Here is a 20,698-nt window from a genome sequence, read left to right on the forward strand (position 1 = left end):
TAAGTATTTCACATATGTGATGCATATAGTATATCTTCCCAGTAAATATGCATCCAGAATTAACATGTCTAAGAATAAAGAAAAATCAATTTCTTAAGGATGTAATTTATCACAGTTAAAATACTCCCCCAGTAGTAAAGCACACACACACACAGGGATATCCACACAAACACCCCGACACAGCTACCCATTCATATGTGGCTGACAGATTAATTACATCACATAAGGAGGAGTGAATATAATCGGAAATATATATTTTTAAAAATACCCCCTCATATATGCCAATGTTGTGAATTATAGAGAAGCAAATACATGCTTTATTTAAAAAGCTGGTCAATCCAGATAAGAAATGTCATTGCTTCAAAAAAAAAAGTGTTAGTGAATAGCAAGTATACATGCTAAATTAAGTAAGACCTATAGAGAATTAAATGCCATTCAAAACAGTTTCAAGCTTCTCTTCTTAAATAATACAGCCACTGGTGAACTTCACAGAGAGGGTGTCGGAGGCTCTGCATCCCTCCCAGTTGTTTTTAGTATTTGGGAAATCCTTATTAGTAGTGCCCTGCTATTTTCAGAGAGAAAACACAGTTTCTCCAAATGACGGATAACCTAAAAACGGGAAAATTGTCAAAAATTCCTCCTTCTCAAAAAAAGAAAGGAAGGAAGGAAGGATAGGTGGAAGGAATGAAGGAAGAAAGGAAGGAAGGGAGGGAGGATGGAAGGGAGGAAAGGAGGAAGGAAGGAAGGAAGGGATTGGTACCTAGGAAAATATGCAAGCCTGTTTCATTTATTTGTATCCTAAGCAGCAGTGTCATAGAACAGACAGGTTGTTTCAGCCAACCAGACGGGAGCAGCTGCGAGTGCTACATCTTGGCAGTCCGAAGCGATTGGCTCCTCTCTGGGGAGTGGAGGGTGTTCAGTTATTAATGACCGCTGAGCAGGCAGCACCATGTCAGTGTGACAACTGATCGGGTGAACGATGCACCACTAACCACCATGGAAATAAGAAGAAATAAAACCAGCTTGCAGGATCTCTCTTCACTGGATTGAGAGCCTCAGCTTGCCAACTGAGAGAGAGTTCCGGGAAAAAGAAGGAAATCCTGGCTGCAGCCTCCTGCTTTCCTTTATATTTTAAAATACAGAGACAAGATCGCTTGCATGTGTGTACATCTATAGTTCATGTTTCTGTATACTTTATTATACACGTACACACACATGCACCTATTTACACCCGGGTAAGAAGACAACCATGTGATTCTCGCAACTAAGGAACGGAGGAATCCAGCACGCAGGGACACCGGAGGTGTTGTAACACAGAAACTGCCTTTGCAAGGTAAGTTTAAAAAATACGTTTCTATTTAAATATGCTCTATTTCTTGCTTAGTTGATAATCATTGTTTTACACCTAAATTCTCCTTTGATGTTTTTCTTCTTGTCTGAATTCTAAGAGCATTTTTCTGTCCGTTTTACTTTTGAGAAGAAATTCAAATGCAAAAGCCCTCTGGCTCTGTGTATGCCTGGCTGTGCTTGTGGGATTCTCCAACATGCATTTTACTAGCTTGAACGCCCATCAGAGGATGTGAGTGGGAGAGAAAAAGCAGTGCTGGGGGGAGGAGAGAGAGGAGGGTGAGGGAAGAGAAGGGGACAGTGGGAGAGGAGATGAAAGGAGAGAAGGAGCTGGGTGGAGGGGGGGGATTTTCCTTTTTCTTCACATTATTTGTAATGAAAAGCAGATCACACGTCATTCTGGGTTTTCAAACCAACCCCCTAAATGGGGCATTTTTCTCCCTTTCACCCAGTGGATGGGGATTAAGGCAAATGCTGCTGTATGTCAAGAGCTAAAACCACTAAGCAGAGTGGCGGAATGAGCATATCACAAACAGTTATTGAATTTCTGCCAGGCTACATCTTACGGATTGGGGTAAATGACTTCCCTTTAATAACATCCCCTCGCTGGTCTGAAGGGACAGTGCAAATGTCTGATTGCTAATGCAGCTGGAACTGACACACGCTAGGTAGAGGGATCCCACGAACCAGAAGAGTTCGCATCTTCTCTGGTAATTAACAGGATCACAGTAGGGTGGCTTTAAAGTACATTTCCTATTTAAGAAGATTGTTCAAACCAATTGCTATATTCCCTTTGCTGTTATTGAGCTAGATGGTTTAATTCGTCTTTAATTTATTCATTTTTAACAATATGTCCTTGTTTCCGTGCCTCTGATTTTAGTGAAAGCAGGCTAAGAATATGAGTAAAATCTTCCTAAAGTGAAAAGGGGATAATGTGAAAAATAAAAAGGGAAGAAGTAAGGATTCAAAATTTCTCCCTAGAAAATAGTGTGCCCTGGTACTATAAATATTAGTCATATCCTACGCTTCTCCTCTTTAGTTTCAGAAGCAATGCCTTTGAGACAGAATTACTCTCAGTAAACTATGAGCATCCATGTAGCGATGATTCATGGAATACGGTGTGGGTTAATTTTTACTTCCAATCTTGTATAAGGAAGCTAGCTACTTAGAATATGCTTTCAAACAGACCTCAGTTGAGGATGTTCATGGAAATATTCGCTACCCTCTTTAATGGGTCCTGTAAAGACATTAAAACAAACCTAGTATTTACATTTCATCTTCTGGAGCTCTCTCCTCCCTTCCTTTAGTTCAACTAACCAAATAGTTAATGGAGCCTGCTTCTTTCAAACTGCATGTTATTTTTTTCCTACAACTATGATTTCAGAGTTATTATTGGTTTCCTAGTTTATAATATGAGCCAAAACCAGAAGACAATAACAGCCACTTAGATCCTGCCACTTTCCCATAAATGTGTCAAAAAATGAGTCACTTCACAATATGTAATGTAAGAAGTCAATTAATTCTAGGACCTTTGTAAATGATGACAATAAAGCAGCTCTGACAATATGCCACTGATTTCGATTTTCCCTCTGTAAAATGAACAAGTTTAAGAAGAGGTTTCCTGCTCAGAGTGAAAAATGAAAGGTGCTGAAGCATTAGCTCGCAATATTGGCAGGCCTCTCGCTCTGCCTCAAACACCACATGCAATCTACAGAAAAAACAAAATGATTTACTACAAAGAGGGAAAGGTGATTTATTTGCTTTTCTGCTGTTCGTTAGAAGTGCTGCTTTTGCCACAGAACAGATCTGATATTTTGAGGCACCTCCTAAGTTCCTAACCAAGAGGAAAAGCTTGAAGTAGATACTCAACCTCCCGATTTCAAACTCCTGTATAATGTAGCATTGCAGTATTGATTTCAGTTTTTCTTAGACCTTTTCCAGGGAAACTTTTCATACCAAACACACACATCCTTAAGTCCTGCCAGCCTATTGTAAAATTGCAATCAATGAGACCTAAGAACAGTGGATTCACTCTTTAACCTTGGAAAAGCTCACATACATATTTTGTGGATTACAGAGATCAATAAGGTACCCAGTGGAGTCTGAGAAACACAATCACTCCAGGTCCCCGGTGTTGTCACTCGGCGTGTGCCAGTGAGTCTGGTGATCTGACAGCATCTACCAATGCCCAATGATGGACATACGAGCATGCTGGAAGACTTAAGCATCGACTCCCCCTACGTATAGTCATGTAGCTATACCAGAAATAATAGCTGTTTGGCAAGACAAGCTTCAAAGGACTATCTTTTTCAGGGTGTCACTTGGCACAGGCAATACGATGAGTTAGAATGCTGATGAGTAGGTGGAATTTTTTTCTTTGGTGGTTGTTGCTAATGGCTAGATAAACAGTGTTATCAGCTTTCTAGGCCAGCAATTTAGGGACCTATGAAAAATGTGGTAAACTTATGATTCACTAACTATATTTTATTATTTCTTTGTTCTTTATTCTCTTTCACACCTACTGATTTTTTTTTTTTTGAGGTTTTACTTTTTTTGCCCCCTACTCTGATATTTTTCTGGCGTAAAATTCCTATGTAATGTGGCATTGCAATATTTATTGTAAACTAATGAAGTTGATGAAAGGTTTGCAACCTGAGTTAAAAAATAACACTTACATAAGTTAAATGTTATTACTTAATTAGCAGCCCCTAAAGATGGTCATACATGAGGTATCTGTTGGAGAATCTGAAGGAGATCATTAAAAGGAAGCTAATAGGATGCTAAAAATGAGTCCCTACTTCTAGACTCGATAAGGATGCCCCCAAAGAATAATTTAAAATAATGTAGCTCCAGCCAATCTGGAGAAACACCGGACACATCTGCAGCCCACTAAAATGTTCCATGTAGACCTGGTTCTGAGGGTTTAACCACTTAGGTATCACTCCTTGGTCCCACGAAACTAAACAAAGCAGGTAAACATGAGGCAATACATCAGTACATCTTGTCAGTGCTGAAAAAGATAAAGCTCTCTGATACTGGCTGTGTAACAAATACTTAGGAAAGCTTCACTGTGTAGCAACTGAGCACAGGTCCTGCACAGAGCTCAGCGAATTCCTCCCTGCCTCTCTCCCGATAAAGTGATATCTGGTTGGACACCTAGGAAGTAGAATATAATAACAATTATTCTTTGGGCCACAATGCAATAGGAAATCAAATTCTAATATAAAGAAAGAAGGTGGTGCCAGAGGATAGAAAAAGTAACAGGGAGAAATAAAAATGTTTTCTTTAACTTGATGGGAGGGGTGGAAGAAGATCTCAATAGATGAGATGTAGGGGTCATTAAATACAGGGTCAGCAAGAAGACAAAATGCTCATCTCAAATTGTGAAGAAATACAGTGCCCACTGGGCCACCCACTGTATTTGCATAATTGTCAATTTTGTATATAACTGCTTGCCATTATGTTAATTTATCTTTGGGCCATAATGAGGGAGGGCTATCTTGTTTTCAGGTGCCATTAATAAAAGCACATTACACAGCTTGAGCACAGAGGATTGAAGAAGGGGAAGATGTTTTCATATAAGAGTAGAACTTTAGGATTGAAAAGGACCTGTAGTAGATAGTTTAATATGCGTACTTTACAGGTGAAGAAACTGAGGCCCAAAGGATTTAACATCTTTACCCCAAATCACACAGTTCTTAAATGGAGGCCAACAGTAGAACCCCTTAGAAGCTCCCTCCAGGACTCCATTAAAAGTTTGCCTGCTCAGTCTTTCAAAGATAACATTAAAAAAAAAAAAAGAGACAGAGAGAGAGAAAAAAAAGAAAAAGCACATAGATATGTGCCCAAAAAAAACCAAAATAAACCTAAGGAAATGTTTATTCAGATAATCAAGTACTCTAAAAGCAAAAGCAGATATTCAACAATGGAAGGAGTAACAATTTGCTAAGTATATAGCACCCAATTTCAAAACCATAATTCATCTTCTGGATATAATCCACTATACTCTCTAATGAGTCATAAAAATTTGAGCTTTGCTTTGTTTTTAAAACACCTTAATAACAATACTGCTACTCTTCACCTACAAATATTCAGCTACTGATCATCCACTCTAAGTTTTTCCAGAAATTCTGAAGAGATTCTCCGCAGCCTTTATTACTGGATTTCACTGTAATATTTTCAGGCTCTTACATCTGTCCTCCTTATATACAGTGTCCATTCTCAGGGTCCATGCTGTGCTTGTACACCTCACTGGAAAACAATGAGGACATTCTCAGGATAGCAGGCCCTAGTTCCCTCTTGCCGGCTCCCCCATCCTGCCTGATCTTCTCATTTCCAAAGTTAGAGCGAGAGCCTTTGCAGACAAGGACATATCTCGTAAATTTCACAATCCTATTTTTTTCTTTCTGGCAAAATTCTCTCTGTTTCTAAATGTTCTCCCCAAATTTTGCTTAAGGTAATAGTAATTAGATGAATCAGAAACTTTGGGGAAATAAAACAGGATACAAAAATTACATAATAATTGTGAATATTTGTTTAGAGCTATATTGTTTACAGAGCACTTTTTCGACAATGACATTTGCTCCTCACAGCAACCTGATGAGTTGCTGATCATCTTTTAAGACTGGAGAATGAGGTTCCACGCAGTTAAAGATTTGCCACAGTCAGGGAGCTAAGATGTGGAGGAGCCAAGGTCTTCTGACTCCAAAGATGGGTACAGCACTGATCACAGTACCCCGACACTTTTTAGTAAGTATCCATTTCCTTTTTCCTGAATACTCACTCTAGACTTACCCTTCCAAATTCTATGCCCTTTGCCCCACACCATGCTATATCTGGAGAGATCTTGCAAATAAAAATCTGTCCTTCTTATTTTAATCATAGCTAATGATATGCCCAAATTAAATAAGAAAAACATAACATCTCTTCTTGGAGAAAAAATTGCATTTGTTTTACCTACTCATCCATATGTTTGTCTCACAGCATTAGCACTTTGATAAATAGATACTTGGTGAGGGTCTCAAAAATTGAATAAAATCGGATGAGTAAATCATTCAGGGACTGTCCAGGTTGCTGGAAAATTATGAACAAAGTCCTCAAAGTCACTTGAAGAACCATCAGTGGATAAAGTGTCAACATAAAAGCACCTTCTTTGGCATCTCCTTCCCAGTTAGTTTGTCTTGGGGAGAAAATGACACACAAAGACCTCAAAATGCCAGTAAATTTAGTCACATTATTCTGAGAGCCCTTTCTAGGGGAGATTTTGCCTTTCAAAAGTAATATCGTTCTTGGAATAAATGGAAATCCCTAAAACACATGTTCTAAAGGTTGTCATGCCAAGCTTTACTTCCAGAAGGTGAAGCATTCTACAGATAATCAGCTACTCTGTTTAGGAAGGAGTGTAATCGTCACCATTTTTTCCATGTCTGCATTGAAAAGGCCCATGGATTCCCCAAAGACCACTGAACCAATTAAAGCCTTAGGATCAACAGGCAACATTTTTTATTTCCAGAGTCCTGAAACTGCTGGGATTTAATTCCCTGAGAGTGAGAGAAGAGGCAGTGTTTCTTGACTTATACAGAGCAGGAACTCCAGAAAGGGAAGACTGTATTCCTCTGGAACTGAGCCTGCTAACGGGCCATGTGCTAAGCCATGACCTTCAAGAAGGCTCAGGACTCATGATACTTACCAAGAACATGAATAATATTGGATATTTTGACTAGTTAAATACTTAAAGAAAATACTTAGGCCTCATTTTCATTGGGGTAGAGAGGATTGATCTGTGCCTATTATAAATGTTCTCTAAAATTATGAAATTAAATTAGTAAAATGACTATAAAAAAACAAAGACAAATATTTTAATGGATTCATTCCACTGGATTAAAATTGGCTCCATAATGTCTTAATAGTCTCATAATGCTGAAAGGTCAATGCATTTAAATTACATTGTTAACTAATTTACAGTTAACTTTTGTTAAGAAAAAAATAAAAACAAAAAATGTTAAAAACATATTTTCAGACATATAATTATATTGGCTTTTATATCATTAGAATATTTTCCTCATCACTATCTTCATATGCCCAAACATACTGGTCTTATCACTGTTTGCTAACAGTGTTTCTGGGTTCTACACTTAATTCTATTTTCACCAAAAATTGGTCACTCAGAAACACCAAATACTGAAAATATTCTACAAAGAGTATATGGGACCACAATGGCTTTCATTGAAATTTCAATAGTTGCAGGGGGTAATTTCAATATACATCTAGACAGATCATATTTTGATTTCTACAAAGGCCAAAGGGTTAATAGCCTTACAGTGCTCATGCCTAAGGCACTGAAAACAAAACAGTAGAGTAGGCAAAATGGGACTAAGTCTACGTTACAATGCTGTGTCATTGAAGAGAAAGTGCAATAGGATGGAAAGAGAAAAACAATGCTACCACCATATACAAAAAATAAGTATCTTCTAAGCGCACATTAAACCTGGAAGCTCTATTCCTAGTAATGCTTAAATGAAAAACATATAAAATGCCATTAAAGGATATGAGCTTAGACTGTATCCACCCAACAAGACAATTTCTTGTGTGAATAGCTGAACTGATTCACTTACCAAACACATAATTTATATTTGTTCCTCCTACTGTAGTGTAGCACCCAGGTGTCTTTTACATCAATGCTATAGCTGCTCAAAGAGTGTCATGAGGTGATGTTTAGTTAACTTTTTAAAATCAATGAGGCATTTGCCAAACTACGATTTCCTTAATTAGTTACTTTATTTTTAATGAGCAAGTAAATTCCATGTAAATATTGAAGTCTCATTTTTCATTTACACTAAAAATTCTGTCACAATATGCTGCTGTTGAACAAAATGGTTAAAGAGATGAAGAATCAGATGTTGTTTGGCATACAATAATGTAAGCAGAGAACTTATGAGTTCAAATCACAGTATCTCTTTAGACAACACTTTACTGGCTAAGGGAATAGACATAATATTAGCAGATCTCATTTATTATATAAAGGCATTTTCTGTGCCAAACATCGTGCTAAGCACTTCGCAAGCATTTTCTCATATACTCCTCATAATTACCATACGAAGCAAATACTATTAGTAAGCCCATTTTACAAATGAAGAAAATAGGGATTAGAAAAGAAAAGCAACTTGCCTCAACTAATTGAAGGCAGAACAAGAAAAGGAACCCAGGTCAGTCTGGCTCTAAAAAACATGCTTTTGTGGACTAGGCAACATCACCTCTTCTTGGTACTACCCAAATATAGTTAGTCTATACTGCCGTCCAGGAGTCAGCTTCTCTATCAAAATACAATCACTCCATTTAGCGTTTCATACCATGCATTTTGCTCATACTAGGATATCTTCTCTTTGCAAGATTCACTCATAGTATCTTCTTTTTTTGTTTCTGAGAGAAGAGTGATGATTTACTTACTTATATTTGAGTATCACTATTCATTTGATTAACATGATTTTTGCAGTTCATTTCACAACTACACCTGTGAACTGGCAGCTTATAGTCTTCTTTTTTCACCATTTTTCCACCAAGTACAATTCAACATGTCTCTTTACCTGAGGTCATGCAGCGCAATAACAGCACAATAAAGGAAAAATGCAAAGCTTAGTTCACAGGTCTCAATTCTTCTTATTTAAACAATCCTTCTGTGGATCCAATGCCAATTTGTGCATCCTTTCTTTCTTCATTCATTCTCTTTTAAACAAGAAAGGTGAAAACAATCTGAATACTATATCACTGCTAGTGCAATCATCAATTTTCAACGAAATTCATCAATCCTCCTCAGTATTAATAAGCTTCTAGCTCTGCAAAGTTAACAGATGAAAGCTATAATCTGTTTTTCAAACTGAGCATGCCAAGCCAAACCTAAAACTTCAGCAGAAGTGTTCTATGCCAGCTATTTGCAAAACTGCAGCATTTCTCGCTGAGTGACCTCCTCAAAGAGCTATCAGGGGAGTCCTTCAATTTGACTGTCCTACTTAGAAAAAGCTGAATGTGAAATTAAGCCAAAATATGTTACTGAAGATTTGTCCATGGATTACGAATGGGGTTTAGAGAGCTCATGTCCATAAACATTTTCTTCTCAGAATGAAGATTTTTTTAAAAAAAAAATTGTAAGTAATTAGACAATTGAAAAATGAAACTCAAGTTTGAGGTGATGAAAGGCTAAAATGTCTGTGCATCAGGAATAACCTAACTCAACACATGTAAGAAATAAAGAAGGATATGTGTAATTTTAAATTAAAATTGTAGATTTTTTTCTCTGCCACTTCTTACCTTCATGTACAACAATGAGGAGGAGGAGGAGAAAGGAGGAAGAGGGAGATGCTGGCCAATAGGTATTCAACATGTACCACAGCCTGAACCCTGGCTCAGCTATTTACACACGGTATCTCGCTTAAATTCACAGCTCCGTGAGGCTTAGAATGGGGAAGCACTTGCCCAACTACCCACAACGGCAGGGTCCTGATTTGAACCCTGAATGTCTGACTTCAAAGCCCATTCTATTAAAACCATGCTAGTATGCCTCCCATGTCACATATTTCTTAGAATAAGCATAATATATTTCTCCTTTGGGAAGCTTTTTACGTTTTACGTAGAAGCATCCTACAACAGGCTCTTTCTATAATTTTAAGCTCTTCAGCAAAGATCAGAAAGCTCATATAATAATTATTCAAACTATACAGTTTTACCACATGATGCAACCTGATTAGTATCATGAATAATATAATGAACACAATATAATCCAACTAATCTGAAATAAAAGTATTACTTGCAGATTTTCTACTTAAACATTCTCACTAATCTGTGTAACTTCAGAAGAGTACTGTGTAAAAAAAAATGATCATGGTTGAATTCTAGAAGGAATTATGAACATCTAAGATCTTTATCATTTCTTAGGGAATCAAAATCAGTAATGAAATAAGAAAAGTTTTCTTTACTGAAAATATCTTGCAAATTGAACATGTAGAATAATGTTTCAACCCTATCCTTCACTCCTGGATGTCACTCACCAGATTTGAGAAATATTTAAAACTTCTTTATATTTTTCTATATTTTGTACACTCAGGAAAGACAGTGGACACTTTTAATTTTGTCTGCCCCATAAAGAATTTTCCCTATCTAGAATAGTAACTCCTCCGACAGCCACATTTTGCCTCCACCCTTCCCCACACCTCACTGGCTGTAATGGTAAGCTTTTAACCTCACTTAAGCATGAGGCTTCTTGGTTGACATAATCATATTTAATTATAAATCAATGTGTTACTTTGTACTTTATTTGATAGAGACTTCTATGAATCTTTGAAAGGAGAGATATTCCAAGATAGTATACCACTTAGTCATTCATTTAGACATGCCATAGCATGATCATTTAATCAAGGAACATGAATACGTCCATAGCTAATGAATAGAACCTTGAGATACTGATAAGAAATGATATATGTATGACACAAATAGAACCAAATCTATCTATCTATCTAAATTTTCTCATCTTAACAGGTCGCTTTCTATCAAGATTTTTGAAGGTACCATATTCCAAAAATATTGCTAAACACATTCACTGTCTACATGTTAGATAAATGTACATTTTGCTTCATTTTTAACATAAAAGCAAAGTTTATTAAGCTGTATCTGTGATGATATACATCAATTCACTTGGGGGCTTGTTTTTAACAGAATCTCAGCATCTCTGAAAGCGACATCTAAGAACTCATAGTGATTTTTTGCACAGTTTCAAAACTAGTGGTTAAAGATTCAAGTCCTTTTCCTTTGTCCATTGTTTTAGATTTGGTAAAAACTGTTTATTTATGATGAACAATTGCTTGAATTTATACAGAATATGCACAGAGTAGGTACACTGTCTTGTATTTTTCCCAGGAGAATACTGGGAGTAGGGTATGGCTAATTGAGTTAGAGATTTGATTGAATGGGATCTGACTGAGACATTCAAGCAGATGTTCTTAGTTAATATGCTTGTGAGACTGTGGTAACAATAGTCCCTGTCTCTACTGCCCCCAGTCTAAAGAGGTCCACCATCCATGGTCAATTCTTGGCTCTCAGATGATGCCTGTGGGGTGGTAGATTATGTGCCTTTAGCGAGAGTGTCTACCAAAAATCTACAAAAACTACATGTTCTTGAATTCCTATTTTCAAATACTACATACCACATTCCATGTGGGACACAACTGAAATCACCCAGAAATTGCCACTGACATAATTAATGAATGAATTCTATACTGCCTGTTGATTTGCTTTCAAATGTCATTGAATAATATAAGGAGTCAGACTTGGTATAACAGAATTGTGAAAATGAGAGAGATTTTATAGATATTAAGTCCCTTGCTCCACGTGACCTCACTACTAAAGTACCTAATTGGAACCAGAAACCAGGTGATTCAATCCCTGCCTAGAGGCTATTTCATAACACAATGACTGTGATGGTAGAACTTAAAAAAGATTGGACCATATGTTCCTAACAAATCATTCCTTTTCTTAAGCAACATTATGGCCAAAAGTTCACAAATTCAACCCTTAGAGAAACTTAACAGTGCCTTCTCTGTGAAGAGCCCCTATTTGTACAACCTCTTAGCTGCTGAAGTCTGGCAGAAGCCCAATTCACTATCATCCAGTCATTTTCCAAGACGCCTCTCTAGATTGGCATTTTATTGACAGTAATATGTTGCTGCTGCTCTGCATCAAGCGTGTTAATTACTTGGGACTGGGGTTTTGAATTTGTGCCCTAAAGTAATTTGAACAGAAAAGTTGTTTTGTTTCATTTTTAAATCAGGCAAATAAAAAAAAAAGACAAATTATTAAATGGAAAACCATAATTAAAAAATGGCAACCATACAAAAAGCAAGTTTCATATTTATCCAAAATAGAATGATGCAGTACTTTCTGTGACTCCATTAGAAATTTCTACTCTTCTTGAACATTCCATCCCAAATTCAAAAGGCTCTGAGACCATTCTACCCTAATCCTCTTTGCTGGGGCTCTAAGAAGATTTATAACACATACAAAATAATTACATCTTTGAAATTATAAATCTCATTGCAAACTTTAACTTTTATAAAAACTTTATTGTAAGTTTCCTCCCAAAAGAATGCACAGTGTAGAAAAATGAGCACTCAAGGCCCTGAGTTGCTAAAATAAAAATCTGAAATTGCTGACATTAACGTGATCTTCATCGAGACCATAGAATGTCCATTTATCGTAGTAACTTCACAGAGATCATTTTCATTTTTCTCTAATTTGAAAAAATCGTTCTTGTGAGTACTAATGAATGATGTTTAAATTACATTTTAACCATCGCCATAAGACTTTGTTTCCTCCCAAATGTAACCATATATCAAGAAATGACAACTGTCCTATTCCAGCATCTCAAAAAAGTTCTATTAGCATTTTTGTAGACTTACAGTTAACAATTGTACTTCTATAGCTCTATCTATTCCAATGCCAACTTAACACAAGCATGCACGCCCACATGCATACTCTTTCACACCCACAAATACAGGACTTTTTTTTTTTAACATTTGCCAACTGTTAATAGTTCTTACCAGTTTATAAATATTTCAGTTAAGTCTAGCCACACTTACTTCTATCTGGTGTCCAATAATTTTTCTTCTTCTAAGACATGCCATATAACTGAGATGACAAACACTCTGGTGCATTTTAAGAGTTATTTTCACAGAAATAACAAGGGAAAAAAATCTACTAGGAAAGGAAAATTCTACAACCTTTTATGGAAATCAGATTCAAATACCATTCAAGCAGCTCTATTTTGCTCTACCTTTCCTCCTGGTCTCACATATCCACCTTAAAACTATGTTTAAGTTGCAACAAAGTCTAATACGTTATAACCATTATTACGACTATCATTAATTTGATAGTGATTAACAATTAGTGGTTACTTTCTATGTTTCCACTGCAGTATTAAGAATTTTTTTTTGTACTAAGAATTTTCAATGCATTATTTTATTTAATTTTCATGTCATCCCTCTGGGGTAGGTACTGTTATCATCCACCTTTTAACAGATGAGGAATCAGTAACAGAGGAAGAGAAAGAACTAGAGTCAATGTCTAATCCTTTAATCACTAGGCTGTCTCTTCTGGACACCCTTCTGAGAGTGCACGAGAGCAAGAGAATAAGATAAAGCATTTGCATTGGCTACTTAAGAAATCTTGGGGTTAAGTGTGGTGCAAAGTGGGATCAGGGAAAAGTGATATTCCTATAATACACAGATTTAGAGGAAAGGCTACATTTTTATTTTCACTTCCCAAGCATAACACCTCTTGTATCTCTGGGTTTGGGCCTATATTCAGGTACCCTTTTTGAAAGCCAAATTTGCTAGAGAAATGACTCCTACTGTTGAAAGATTCCTTCCTTCCTTGCTTCATGCATGCACCTACATGCTCCATTTCTCACAGCTTGAGCTAGTTTTGCAGAGTTGAAGATGATGAAACCCCAGGTAAGAAGAGACAGAAGTCATACAACTCTTCTCCCGCTCCCGCTGTGTCTTGCTTTCCCATAAATGTATAGTTCTGTAAGTCAGAATTCAATATTATTCTAGAGAGTAAAACAATTTCTTTTGTCACTTGCTTTAGACTAAATGCCACCTTTTGTTCTAGAAATGTTCTCATATCTGTTGCTAATGCTCCAAGTTTATACATTTTGAGTATCCTCATGCTGTCAGTTTAGTAACTAATACCATCACACTTTGATTGCTGCTGGTAATAGTTTAAAAAGAAAGGAAGGGATGTTATACATGAAACTACTTATATCATTGCCAGCAATGGTTGAAAACAGTGCTAAATAATAGAAAAGTCTCATAATTAATCCCCCTACCTAGTCTTTGTAGGTTTTGGCTTTGTGAAACAAATGCTAAAGAAATATTTTTAAATGTAGGGAAAAGGACGGTTGTTAATAGGGATGGAAAATGTGGAGGACATGCCAAGGGGCAGCAGGGGAAGAGACATTAATGTTTTCTCCTAAACTGTAAGCTGCACTACTTATCAAATTAAAAATATGCACACAAATACCCAGGCTCTCACTCCATTGGAAGCAGAGGCAAAAATCTCTTCAGAACAAGAGGGTCATGACTTCTGGAAAACTGAGGAAGAAAGGACAAGCAGCAGAAGGAAGGGGGCAGTCTTATATACATGAGAGGAGGACAAATAAAAGGAAGGGAACAGAAGTTGCAGGCACAACAGCCGTTAGAGGGGTGTTGGGTCCAAAATGTGGGTCCACTTGCCAGACTGCAAAAGCTTGACCACAGACTTCCAAAAGCTCAGTGCAGAGCGATTTCTATTTCCACAGTAAAGGAATCATGGAGGCAAAAATGTACCCATCTCGATAGATCAGAAACGTGTATTTCCAAATAAAACAATCATGAAATCTTTTAAAGGCCCTTTAAAAATTAATGTGATTCTTCTCCATGAGATAAACCAAAGAAGCCATGTGTCAGTATGCTGAAAAGTGACAAAACAGATGTCAAGTAACCTTCATTTTGCAACAACAACCTTCGATGAATCTGACATCTAGTTATTCCAGTTAACATCATGTATGAAACTCAGAAATTATGCAGCCAAAGAACAGACTATTAATTCATGACAGCATGTGGAAAGGAGCAGATGAGAACAAAACACAACAAAAGTATATAAATTGACCAAATGAGGCTGCATATGTTACCGTTTTCTATGACAACAGAAACTTATTGACTGACAATTCACATCTGGTTTGCTCCCTTATTCTGAAAATCACAAAAATGGGTTGCTGTGGCAACTGCCACGTGCTATTTAGCTTGCTGGGAGAGAAAAGAAAAAAACCCTAAAGTACCTTCAAAGACACAAATACTGCATGTATTTTTATTGTTTCTCCTGCCCCAAGAGAACAAATCTCCTGACAGGAGGTCTATCTTTTCGCAGCTTTAAAAATGGGCTTGCTTTCTGTTGTTTGCATTTTTTATTATGTATACTACCAATTTATGCAAATGGAAAAGAAAAAATCCATAGAAATATAAAAGAGATGGATACAGATTGCCTGAGTCACATGAATGTGATAGGGCCATTGTCTTTTATAGCATCCTCACTTTTATCATTGACAGCTCTTTTAGCCAATTTAACTCCACTGATGTATCAAATCCATGCATGGTACTCCCAGGAATACACTGAGAGCTCAATTCTTAAAGCATCAGCAAGGGCAAGCTTATTTTTCTGGACCAAAAACAAGAGCAAGGTGCAAATAGGAGATCATTAATTTTCTCAAAAGTATTTTCTTAATCTCACAGTAACACATAACATAGTCTGTTCATAAGGATGCTGTGCAGGACCTTAGAACACGTCTTGTTACCAACATCTGTGCACATTGGAACAAGTAAATTAACACCTCCTTACTGAATAAAATGGGAAGAAGAACATTCATCCTTTACCTACTTACTTCCCCATTGGGACTAAAAGAATGGACGCAAATATTTAGAATGTTTCAGGCCCTGAAAATGGAACAATATAAACTTGAGTCATTTTCCTCCTCATTCAATGGCAAGTTTGATACCTTTTTAAACTCTCCAGATATTGGTCTGATGTGGGATGTTGACTCTTTTTGAAAGAACTCAGTTATTAGCCCTTGAAACAATAGAAGTCTCTTCTCTCTGGAAGCTCACTGATTTTGAGAAAGTTCTCTAAGAAAAATAGTCCATTTAAAAACAAACAAATCAACAAACAGATACGCCCTCCACCACCACCACTAGTGCCAAATGGAAACCCTCTCCGGAGCCTCTCACCGCTCTATGCTTGAGTTAAGAGTCCACTCTTTTGAGGCAGGGACTCAGGCAAAGATCAGTGAGGTAGGGCTGCTAAAAGATACTAGGGATTTATAGTATAAATAACAATGAGATAATAGGAACTCAAGTCTCAGTGTGTGAAAATACTATGTATCCAGGATGCAAATAAAAGTATCCCTTACAGATCTCAGAGGGAAAAATACCTGACTGCCATATTAGTCTTCTGCTGCTTCACTTAATCATACTAAAGAAATGGAATGAACGCAAAAATAGATTTTTTTTTTCACTTTTCCTTGGGCAACAATAGAGAACAATCAATTTAAAAATAATTGGAGAAATTTATATTTTGTTCAGAAGAAAAAAGGAAAACATTCATTCAACAGTACCACATAGAATCATTTCCTTAATAGCATTTCTAATATGTTATGCATTTATTCAATCTATTTCTTACTATATTAAAATGCAAAAACAGTTACTCTGGATGTAAATCCCAGAAAACAATCAAAGTTTCTATTAAATCAGAGAAGACATACTTAAGCTGCAAAGTGATTTGCAGATGCTCATGAATAGACTATACTTAGAGTTTCTCTTACTAGAAAGTAAAAAAGAAGGATGGTGGAGATTCAGAGATCCCCTCCCTCCATCTCTTTCTTCCTTTCTTTTTGGATTCAGAATAAGGAAAGCTTGTATTTAAAGTCTAAGAAGTCAAATTACGTAGGCATATAAAATTGCATTATGTTACAATACCAGCCCTACAGCAGGTAGAAACTTCATTTCAGTATGTTGTTGTAAATAATTTATATTCAACTGATCAGTCACAGAGGAATATGGGCAGTTTCAACCTTCCAGGTCCTTTGTCACCAGAAAAAATTCCTGGTTCGTTCTTTTTATGCTTACATTAAAGCCATTTCTGTTCACTAAAAACTCAAAATAAGCATATTCAAGAAAAGGCGACTGAACATGAAGGAAAGAATAAAAAGATTCTGTGCATGTATAACAAGCATTTGTATTTTACTTTGTCTGAAAGGAATTTTTAAAATCCACATGCTTTAATTGGGGCAGTACTGAAGTAATAATCTCAAATATGAGATTCAATAAGTGTGTTTCATGCTCTGATTAAATGTCAAGGCCACAGATTTGTTATTTCAGATATAGTGAGCAATAATTCTGTTGGATAATAATGAACTCCCCAAGATTTATTTGCAACACTGGGCTGTCTGTTTCAAAGCCCTGAGTCATTCTATATATTTCCAATTCTGCTGATAATGTTATAGAATCTAATATACATAGCTTAAATTTTCAAGTAAATTTTATTTATTTCACATGCAACGCATGCACTCTGGGAGCTTCTGCTGAAACTGGTACCAACGATATTTGCCCGATCTTGACAAATAGCAGATATTGTTTTGATTTGCATCAACTTTTGTCCTTAACAGAGTGAACATGAATTTCTTTACAACAAGGGCATGTTTATGCCCTAAAGTATTTAGGGAAACACAGTGTCTTCTGTTCGTATCACTTTCCGGCACAGATTCTTTACTCCAATCAAGGCTTCAGTAAAGCCACAAACCCAACAGAGTGCTGACCTAATGACTACCTTCCATTTCACCACTATCAGCTGGTAACAAGCGCGATCTTGCCTCCAGCCACACCAGTTTTCTAGAGGACTTTTCTCAACACTAACATTTAATTATCTTAATGTTTATTATTACTCTTTTTGTTGTTGTTATAGCATTTTACGTTATTTTTTAAAGTCTGTGGCAATTCCAGATATTATGAACATATTGTAACCAAATGTACATGGTTTTCTATGTTCTTTAAGTAGAAATGCCACAAATTTTAAGAAAATAATCTGTATACCTTATACCCTCACTACACTATTCTACTGCAGTAGACATAATCTATAAAAATCAACTGAAAAAAAAACCTATCTTAAGTGGAAAAGATATCCAAACAATACACAATCTTTACCAGTTCTCTCACGACAGATTTATTCTAGCTATTATTATGAGGGTAGAGGTTGCATTAGAGGTACCTTCATGATTTGGTTTAAGCAATCCGTGTTTAACGACATCTTTTTTAACATGCTAGTATTTTTAAGTGGGTTTTGTTAGTTTTGTAGTCTCCCAAATTAAACCCACACACATTTATTTCTCAGTTTGCCAATTTTATATCATCATTCAATATTCCACTTATGCGAACTGTTGTCAGGAACTCAGCATTCGTCAGCAAAACCAAGGTCACGAATGAGTGTCTTGTACAGCAAATATTTTTTCATAATGATATTTTGGGAATTTACAATTTAAAATAACTGATATTTGTTCATTCATTCAGTAGATATTTATTTAACTAGCCAGGCACTATTCTAGCTAGGCATTGGAGACATAGCTGTGAACAAAACAGGAAACTGCTTTAACAAAGCTAACATTCTAGTGGAGGTGGTGGAAAGCAGGCAGTAAACAAAAAAATGATTTCTGGGAGTCTTAAATGCTATATAAGGAAAACAAAACAGGGACAGTGACTTGAAGTGGTACTTTTAGTAAGGTGGTCTACAAATAAGTTATCACCAGTAAGAAAATTAAAAGCCAAATTAAAGAATAAAGGTCTAATATAACTTCAATACAATTTAACATGTTCATTGCCAACTATGTGGGGAGCCATTAGCCTTTCTTTCTTGTTTTAAAATGAAGTATCATTTAATTTTATTGTGTAAGGAAGAATATTCAGCAGGGTATATGCCTATGAAGTGAGTAAGACATTGCTGTAGACCTCATGGTACTTTATTAACAACTAATAAGGGGGCAATCAAGTGCATGTGTATCTATAACACAAAGCTTCACGCAGCATAACCTAACAGAAAGATGATTGATTATGGAGTCAGAGATCTGGGATCAAGCTCAGGAGCCATCACTTACCAACCCTTTCACTTTCATCGACTTATTAAATCTCTCTGAGCCATGCTTTATCACTTGTAAAGTACAACAACACATGCCGACAGGATTATTGTGGGAATCAAATAAGGACATACACGAAAATGGAACTAAGTTTTTGCAACATAGCACATTGTGATTGCTATTACTTTTGTTGTTTGCTGCTATTTGTTATATGAGGGAAAACAGAAAACTTATGGAAATGACAAGGATCTTAAATAATTCTTAAGATCAGGACCATCAGTGAAATATGCAAGGATAAGTATAGCATCAAAGACTCTATCTGTCCATGGATATCCAAAGTAAGTCTACATTCGAGAAAATGCTATTCTTTTTCTAATCTATGTTTCTCCATACAATTAATAGGAATTAGTCATTAAAGTTCAAAACTAGAGTTTTTCAACTCCATATTTTTCATTATCCTGACACAGCTTAATTATCCTTCTCATACATTAAGGATAGCTTTCACTCATTGAAACAAAATTATACCTTCCAAGAAAACCTACAAAACACCGGAAATAATCACAAAGATATATTATATCTTACTAACCAGTATCATGAATTGTAATCCATTAAGAGAAACCAGGAAAATATTTTTATTATATTTGCAATTTAGCTCTTGAAATCCAACTCTATAGTGGTTTAATTTAAACTTTACTACATGTTGTACTTGAATAAAATATATAACAAATGTTATATTAAAATATAAGTATAAAATTCAAACAACTTTCAAGCTTCAAATAAAGTTGCTCCGTAATATGAAATTAATGTTGAATAATTTTTGACGGAGCAATGTGAAATATTCCTGCAAGAGAAATTAATGGTAAATTGAATAACTTTACTTCACAAAATAATTTTGTTTGGGAGGGCTGGCCCGGTGTCGTAGCAGTTAAGTTCGCACATTCCGCTTCCGCAGCCTGGGGTTCTCTGCTTCGGATCCTGGGTGTGGACATGGCACTGCTTGGCAAGCCATGCTGTAGTAGGCATCCCAAGTATAAAGTAGAGGAAGATGGGCACGGATGTTAGCTCAGGGCCAGTCTTCCTCAGCAAAAAGAGGAGGATTGGCAGCAGATGTTAGCTGAGGGCTAATCTTCCTCAAAAAAAATACTAACAATTTTGTTTGGGCACACGGGAATAGTAAATTTAGGTAAATGTTCCAGACCAAATTTAAAGGATTCTAGATTTTTGACTTATGCAATTGTGTGAAGTGAAAATTTCTTCTAACTTTAATCCAGTAATCAAACATAAAAATGCATTAAATCCTACCCTGTGAAGCAGTTATAACATAAAGTAAAACCATCTGCTTTTCTTAGCCTAAACTCATAGTTTGAAACCTATTCCTAAATTACCTGTAGATAGTTTAGCTACTAAGCAATTCATCCAAACAGGTGATTTGTCATCTAGTTTTCACCTAATCCATATATGAGATGAATACCAGGCTTCTAGTATAAAGCAGGTGCAAATTTACAACCTTGTTTTGAAAGAACCCTTTCTCCCCATTAAGATTTAGAACCTCCTTTCCTTGATTGGTCCTCCAGCCATGTGCAACCTGGAAAAAAGATGCTTAAATGGGCATATTGCCCAAGCTCTTCATGAGGTAGCTGTTTTAAAGGA

At 36.3% G+C, this 20,698-nt stretch overlaps 2 protein-coding genes across 17 annotated transcripts in view; one reads left to right on the forward strand and one right to left on the reverse strand.

Annotated features, from left to right (window-relative positions):
- The window catches only part of IMMP2L (inner mitochondrial membrane peptidase subunit 2), an 848,424-nt gene that overhangs the window by 395,297 nt on the left and 432,429 nt on the right, over positions 1–20,698 (reverse strand). The window lies entirely within an intron of this gene.
- Positions 470–20,698, forward strand: part of LRRN3 (leucine rich repeat neuronal 3) — a 36,304-nt gene continuing 16,075 nt past the window's right edge. For 4 of the 8 annotated variants that reach the window (XM_070617576.1, XM_070617579.1, XM_070617577.1 and 1 more), the window contains exons 1-2: positions 895–1,333; positions 5,940–6,096. The gene's annotated coding sequence lies outside the window, so the exon portion shown is untranslated. Of the gene's footprint in view, positions 1,334–5,939; positions 6,097–20,698 lie in introns of all 8 variants that reach the window. The other 4 variants (XM_070617575.1, XM_070617580.1, XM_008530488.2 and 1 more) reach the window with 3 other exon arrangements.

The sequence above is a fragment of the Equus przewalskii genome, chromosome 4 (assembly GCF_037783145.1).
Source record: "Equus przewalskii isolate Varuska chromosome 4, EquPr2, whole genome shotgun sequence".
NCBI classification, from domain to species: domain Eukaryota; kingdom Metazoa; phylum Chordata; class Mammalia; order Perissodactyla; family Equidae; genus Equus; species Equus przewalskii.